This window comes from Belonocnema kinseyi, chromosome 1, assembly GCF_010883055.1.
Source record: "Belonocnema kinseyi isolate 2016_QV_RU_SX_M_011 chromosome 1, B_treatae_v1, whole genome shotgun sequence".
NCBI classification, from domain to species: Eukaryota; Metazoa; Arthropoda; class Insecta; order Hymenoptera; family Cynipidae; genus Belonocnema; species Belonocnema kinseyi.
This window is the reverse complement of record NC_046657.1, coordinates 31720759-31728992: the sequence shown is the minus strand read 5'-3', so window position 1 is coordinate 31728992 and position 8234 is coordinate 31720759. Positions and strand designations below refer to the sequence as shown.

The 8234-nt window shown below is 23.5% G+C and overlaps 1 protein-coding gene across 3 annotated transcripts in view; it reads right to left on the bottom strand.

Annotated features, from left to right (window-relative positions):
• Positions 1 to 8234, bottom strand: part of LOC117181769 (calcium release-activated calcium channel protein 1) — a 133870-nt gene that overhangs the window by 33919 nt on the left and 91717 nt on the right. Inside the window, exon 1 of one of the 3 annotated variants that reach the window (XM_033374768.1) lies at positions 5011 to 5202. The exons of the other annotated variants lie outside the window; for them this stretch is intronic. The gene's annotated coding sequence lies outside the window, so the exon portion shown is untranslated. Of the gene's footprint in view, positions 1 to 5010; positions 5203 to 8234 lie in introns of those variants that run through there. 3 annotated transcript variants of the gene reach the window in all.

Below are 8234 nucleotides of genomic sequence, written 5' to 3'. Positions count from 1 at the left end.
TTAGTTCAATGCAAAAGTCTCTGAATAATTTTTCCACCACCCCGATATCCAAAAAACTACAGGACTTTCGAGATACCCAAAAATGTTGAAATTTAAAGTTTTCAAAAAGTTGAATTTAGAGTTCTGTCCCCTCGGAAGAGTTCCATGAAATACAGCGCTTTGAAGATACCCAAAAATGTTCGAATTAAAAATTATTTAAAATTCTAGGAAATTTTAATAAATCCCTCCCCCCCCCAGAGTTCTAATAAAACGTCTTGTAACACTTTTACATCCCCCATAATCCAAAAAGTACAGCAATTTAACGATTCCCAAAAATGGTCTCATTTAAAGTTTATTTATGTTTAGAGTTCTGGTCCCCCTGGAAGAGTTCCATAAAAAAGTCATATATCAAAAAACTTATCTTATCAAAAAAAAAGAACTACATCACTATGATGATATCCAAAAAAAATTTTAATAAATTTTGTTTGAGAGTTCCAAGAGATTCTTATAGAGTTCTTCCGCCCTCCATAAAAAAGATCTATCAAAAATTTTCTAAACACTTTTCCATCAACCCAAAAAACAAAAATACTTTTTAAAAGACGATTTTTCAAACAAATATTTGGTTCTCCGGGAGTTCTGATTAGAGTTCTGCTTCTCCTGTAAGAGTTCCATGAACAATTTTCTTAACATAATAAGATTTACAGGAGTTTTTATCAGAGATCTCTTTCCCAAAATAAGAATAAACTACAGCCCGTTAAAAATTCTGACAAATTTCAACTTTTCCTAGAGCTAAGATTAGAGTTCTGTTCTCTTTGGAACTATAGAACACTTGCAAAGTATTATGCTCACAATCCAAAAAAATAGCACTTTAACGTTACATACAAATATTGAATCTGAACATTTAAGAGTTCTAGGAGAATTTATTAGAGTTCCATTGCTCCTCAGAAGAGTTCTATAAAAAAGTTTCTTACCACTTCTTGATCATCCCGAAAAACGAAAAAATACCTCACTTTTAAGATAACAAAAAATTTTAAAATCTTAAGAGTTCCTGGAGTTCTGATTGGAGTTCTAATCCCCAAAAAGAGTTATATAAAAAAAAGTTTATATCACTTTTCAATTATCCCAAAATCTTCCCAAAGACAGCACTTTTAAGATACGAAAAATGTTAAAATATTACATTTTCTAGGAGTTTTTATTAGAGTTCTGTTCCCTGCGGAAGACTTCAATAAAGAACTGTTACACCACTTTTTGATCAACAAAAAAAAAACAACAACAGTTTGAAGATACCTACAAATTTTAAAATTTTCAAAATGCTGTGTATTTTAGGTTCATCGAAAAGTGGTATCAGACTTTTTATGATAGAACTCTTCCGGTGAGGTTACAGAACTCTAATAAAAAGTTCCAGATCCCTTAAAATGTTCAAATTTAAAATTATTGACTATCTATAATGCTCTACCTTTTTGGATTTTTATTTAATCGAAAATTTGTATAATCCTTTTTCATAGAACTCTTCGGAAGATAACAGAACTCTAATAAGAACTTCTGAAACCTAGAACACCAGAATTTTCAAAATTTTCTAATTTTAAAAATGCTCTAACTCACTATTTTTTCGAAATTATTTTTGGGTGGAACCCCAGAACTCTTTTCCGACCGAAAAGACTGAAAAAATCAAATTTCTGAAAAGTGGAGGATTTTTACGAAATTTTAATTTTTTCACGAACTATTCCTAAAAATTACATGGAACTCGAAAAATATCCAAAAGAATGTCAGAAATCTAAAAAGAAATTTTTAAAATCTTGATGTTTAAAAACATCAAAACATTGTCGGTGTTTTCGACCCCATTGAGTAGATCTTATAAAGTGCCAGTGCATATCACTAAAAATACAAGTAGCTCGATTGGATCGCCTCTCACGGCTCGTGTACTAAATTAAATCTCGTCACTTCACTTACAGCCTCACTTTAGCTATGACACAGGAAGTTTGATCATATTCTGTTATTGTAATTTAAAAAGAAATAAATTCCAAATTATTTTATTTAACTTAATAAAAATAATTAAAGGAATTCCAAATCATAACAATTTTTTATGTAAGTTACATTGATTAATATTAAATTATAATTTATTATAATTCATAGATAATATTTAATTTAATTTTCGGCTAAATTACTTACGAAGTTTTTTTTTTTAAGTTTACAAGAAGTAATTTAGTTATTTTGCAATTTTTTATTCAAGAGACTTTAAAAAAATGGGTGTTCTTTCAAACTTCCTAAATAATAAGTTTTAATTTAGAACACAAAAAATAAAAATTGTCAAAAGATCCAAGATAACGGTTAATTGGAAATTCGAAAAATAACTCATTGCTGATGAGAATAAATTTTTAATTGATTTGTTTACAAAATTTTGATTAAGTTAAATAAGTTTTTCTTAATTTAATTAATTTTTAATTTAATTAAACTTAATATAAATTGTAGAAGTTAAATTAAATGGTATAAATAAATTATACTTATTAATATTTTATAATATATTCAAGCATATTTTATGATTTATAAATATTATTTAATTTCTAATAAATTTAATTACACAATTTTTTTAAGTTAAATAAAATATGTTTTAATGTAATTAGTTGTTATTTCAAGATCAAAAACGTCGCTTAGAATTATTTGGCAAGTGGTTTGAAGAAATTAAAGTCGAGATTTCGATTAAAATTCATTAACTTCAAATTTTCAGTAATTTTAAAAATAAACTTTAAAACATTTCCAATATTTTGAATATTTTTAAATATGTAGTTCGTCTTAAGAAAAAGCAGCTGATAAAAAATTAACCTTCTGCTTGAGTTTAACCAGGCATAAGAAAAAACTTGCTAATATTTACATTATTTTAAATTTCAGATAATTCGTTCATCACAAAAACTCTACATGTCAAGTTAAATAAATAAAAAATTCAATATATTTCAAAACCATTTCAATCTAAAGACTTGGAAAGAATTAAAAATCATTCTAGAAAATTTTTCAAAATCCAAAATAATTCAAAATAATACCAGAGATTTAAAAATTTCGAGAATTAAAGGTGAATTAAAGGAAATTTTAAAGAATTGAGAAGAAATCAAAATTCCTCTGAAGACTTTAAAAGAATAGAAAATAATAAAAAATAGTTCAATATAATTGAAAATTATTCAAAAGAATTAAAGGTGATATCTAGAAAATTAAAAAAAATATTGAAAAAATGAAGATTATTTAAAAGGATTCTTCTAAAGACTTCAAAATAGTTTATAATTATTCAAAATAATTGCAGAAAATTAAAATAAATAAAAGGAAATTCAAAACGATTGTACAGAACTCAAAAGAATTGAAAGATTTCAGAAAAATTCAAAACTATTTTAAAAAATTCTTCTTAAGATTACAAACAAATTAGGAGAAATTCCAAAAAAAAAACATTAAAAATTAATTCTTATATATATATAATTCAAAAGAAGTCAAAATAATTGAAGCAAATTTAAAATAATTCTAACAATGAAATGATTCAAAAGAATTTAAAGTGATCAAAAAAATTCGGAAAAAATATTCTAAAGATTTCAAAAATTTTAAATAATGCAAATTAAAAAAAAATAATTTAAAAGAATTAAAGGTCAATTAAAGAGAATAAAAGAGTTCAGAAAAATATTATAAAGAATTCTTCTAAATACTTCAAAATAATTTAAAAGAATTAAAGATCAATTAAAAAGAATTAAAGAGTTCAGAAAAATATTATAAAGAATTCTTCTAAAGATTTCGAAAGAATTCAAAATAATTGAAACGAGTTTAAAAGAATTCCAACACTTGAAAATACTCAAAAGAATTTAAAAGAATTAAAAAATTTTCAAAAGAATCCCTCAAATTCCAAGAATTGGAAATATTTGAGGATGAATTTAAGATAATTTTAAAGAATCCAACATAATTTTAAAATTTAAATTTATACAAAATAATTCTAAATAATTAACAACAATTATAATTTATTCAAAAGAATTCATCTAAAGACTTCGGAAGAATTAAAACGAATTACAAATAATTCTAAGGAATTCAAAATAATTAAAAAATTAATTCAAGGAATTACAAAAATTTAAAGAATTCGGGAGAATAGCCTAAAATTTCCAAAAAGTATAGATCATTGAAAATAATCCTTAAGAATCAAAAGAATTCAGTAGAATTTTTCTTCGAACTTCAAAAAAATTTTAAATAGCTGAAACGAATTTAAAAGAATTTTAACAAATTAAAATAATTAAAAAGAATTCAAGAGAACTTAGAATCATCACAACAATTCAAAATCATAAAAAATAATTATAAGAAATTCAAAATTATTCAAAATAATTTAAGATTATTCAAAAGAATTCTTAAAAATCAAAACAATTCAAAATAATTATAACGAATTAAAAAGAATTCCAAAAATTAAAATAATTTAAAAGAACTTAAAAGAATTACAACAATTCAAGGAACTAAAAAGAATTCTAAATAATTCAAAAGAATTCGAAATATTTCAAAAAAATTCAAAAGAATCAAAAATAATTTAGAATAATGTAAAATAATTAAAAAGAATTCAAAATAATCTAAAATAATTGAAGTAAATTTTCAAACAATGAAATTAAAATAAGAAATAATTAAATGAGAATAGTCATTTTCATCCGATTTTTATATAATTCAATTTCAAGATCAAGAATGTAGCTTAGAATTATTTGGCAAGTGCTTTCAAGATATTCGTGCCAAAGTCGAGGTTTTGATTAAAATTAATTTAATTCAAATTTTCCGTAATTTTAAAAATCGTCTTTTAAACATTTCTAATATTTTTAATATTTTTAAATATTTAGTTGATTATTAAATTCTTATTCGTATTAAAATTGGTTAAATACTCTTAATCTGTAAAAGTTTTAATTTAAAAAATTTCTGAACTTTAGATCCTGAAATAGCGACTCAGCTCTTCTTAAGAAAAAAAAATATAAAAAAAACTGATAAAAAGCTAACCTTCTGGTTGAGTTTAACCGGGCATAAAAAAACACTTGTTACCATTTTTAGTTGGAAAGACCTTGAGACTTCAGACACATTTTTCAAAAAAATAAAAATCGCGCCACTTTTTGAAAATATCGAGGCTCCTTTGTTTCTCGGAATTTAAAAAAAACACTTTTTAGTCTCAGATCACAAATTTATCACAGAGAACCTACATATCGCTCCGTTGTCGTGAGGCGAACTAAACAAATCACAAATGACTGCCGAGGACCCGTTTTCAACCGAGAATTGCCGAGGATGAACGAGACTATCAAGCGTGTATTCCGTCTGTCACAGTGACCCTCAATTCTAGGACGCTTTCTGTTTAAAATAAATCTGATAACATTTTTTTATTTTTTTATTTTTTTATTAAAAATTTACAAAAATTAGGAATTAAAATTTTTTAATTCCCGGTCTTTGTGTTCTGCTCAATTATGTAAATAAACACATCTTATTTTTATGTCTCAATTAAAAACGACATAATTAATTAATAATTAGTAAAAAAGCCCCCCGTGTAATTAAACATTTTTAGTTTAGTTAAATTTCGCAGCTATATAATTGATTTATTTATTTTTGCATATTTAATTTTTTTTACTGACATCGTTTATGTAATAGTATCGTAAAAATTTTGGAATTTGCGGTTTAATTATTTACAAACTTTTCAAAATATTTGATGAATTTTTACTGTTTTTTGTAATTTCCTTAGTTTTTTAATTAAGAGACTTTTTAAAAATAAAAAATTTTAACACTATAATTTTGAACAATAAGAAGATTGGGCATTATTGTTTTTTTTTTAATATTGACATTAGCTAAATTTTTGTAAAATAGTAGAATTAGCAGCACTTTTTTAAAGTGGTATTAGTCGAATTTTTTAAATAATGACAATGCATTGGTGGCATTTTTTAAATAAATTAGTGGCATTTAAAAAAATAGTGAAATGAGCGGCGATATTAAGAAAAAATAGTAACATTAGTGGATTATTTTGTAAATGGTGGCGAAAGTGGATTTTTTTTTTAATAATGGCCTTCATGGCATTTTTTGTAAATAACTGAACTGGTAATAATATTTTTAATATTTTTACTTTTTCAAAATAGTGGCATTAGTAAAAAACAATTAAATACTAATAATAGCGGAAATACAAAAAAAGTAGAATAAGCAACATTAAAAAAATGGCATGAGTGACTTTTTTTTAAATAGTAGATTGTTTTTGAATAATGGAATTAGTAAATATTGAAAATGTAGAATTACCCGCATTTTTTAAGAAAGTGGCATTAGTATATTTAAAAAAAAAATGGCCTTAGAGGTATTTTTTGAAATACATGAATTGGCAGCAATTTTTATGTTTCATTTTTTTCAAAATAGAGGCGTTAGTGACACTTTGTTTAAATAGTGATAATAGTGGAATTAAAAAAATTGGAATTAATAGCACTTTTTTAAAAGTCGCATTAGGGGTTTTTTGTAAGTGTCATTTAAAAAAATACCGATTCAGTAGCATTTTTTTAAATAGTAGAATTAGCAGTACATTAAAAAATGGTAATAGTGCCATTTAAAAAAATGGAATTTGTGGAAAAATTTCAAAATACTGGCATTCGTAACTTTTTTTAATAGTGGAATTAGCGGTATTTTAAAAAATTTAGACTTAGCTCCATTTTTTAACAAAAATAGGCATCAGTATAATTTTTTTACATAGTGGTATTGGGGAATTTTTAAAAATAGTAAAATTAGTGACCTTCAAAAAATTTTAGAATTAGCAGTATTTTTTTAAGTGGCATTAGTGGTATTTTTAAATAGTGAAATTAGTGACATTAAAAAATTGGAATTAGCAGCACTTTTTAAAAAAATTACATGAGTAAAGAATTTTCAAAATACTGGCAGTATTGATATTTTTTATATAGTGAAATTAGCGACATTGAAAAAAAGTTTAAATTATCCCAGTTTTGTTAAAAATTGTAGTCATTTTTTTAGAAAACGTAACATTGTTATCATAGTAGAATTAGCCACATTTAAAAAAATGTAAAATTGGCAGAATTTCTGAATAATAAAATTAGAATCATTTTTTAATGAAAGTGACAATAGTAGATTTTTGTCAATACTGACATTAATGGATTTTTTTGCAAATAGTGGAATTAATGAAATGTAAAAAAATGTAGAAATAGCAGCACATTTTTTGTAGCATAATTTTTTCAAAATTATGACATTAGTCTCATTTTTCTTTTAAACAGTGGAATTATTGGCATTAGTAGAATATTTTTAAAATAGGGGAATTAGTGACATTTTTAAAAATATTTAGTGACATTAGTGGAATAAAAAAAAGAGTAGAATTAGGGGTATTTTTAAAAAACAGTGGCATTAGTGGATTTTTTTTAAATAGTGCTATTAGTAATTTTGTTCAAATAGTGGAATTAGTGACATTTAAAAAAATTTAGAATTAGCAGCATTTTTCGGAAAATGGCAAATATAGACGTTTTTTTAAATAGTGCATTTTTTAAATATTGGAATTAATTCCATTTAAAAAATGGCATCAGTGGAACTTTTTTAAATAGAGGAATTAGAGAAAAAATGTAGAATTAGCAGATTTTTTTAAATAATAGAATTAGCAGCATTTTTTTAATATAGTAGAATTAGCCACTGATTTAAAAAGTGTCATTAGTGTAATTTTTTAAACATATTGACATTAGTAACATTTTATTAATAATGGAATTGGTAGCATTTTTTTCAAAATGGTGGAATTAGTGAAATTTAATATTTTTTTTCTATGGCGACATTAGTGATTTTTTTAAATAGTGGAATTAGTGAAATTTAAAAAAAAATGTAGAATTGGCATCATTTAAAAAAAAGTAGAATAACCAGCATTTTTCAAGAAAATGGGCAATAGTACAATTACTTTAAATAGTGGAATTAGTGAAATTTATTCAAAATAATTGAATTAATGACATTTTTTTACTTATTTCTTCTTTTATTTAATATATTTAAAAACAAATATTTTCAAAGAAAGCACGAAACATTTTTTCCAATATTTCATTTTTAAAATATTCTTTGGTTTTGAATTTCAAACTTTTTTTCTACAGCACGAGTTTAAAAATGGGAAAAGAAGTTTATTTTGAAAAAAAATTTAATTAAAAATGGAAGAACAAATATTGATTGATGAAATAAATTTTTTAAACAAATTCAAATAATTAAGTAATGTAAATTAAATCAATTAACTTAAATTTTATTTTATTGAAATTTTTTATTTTATTTAAATT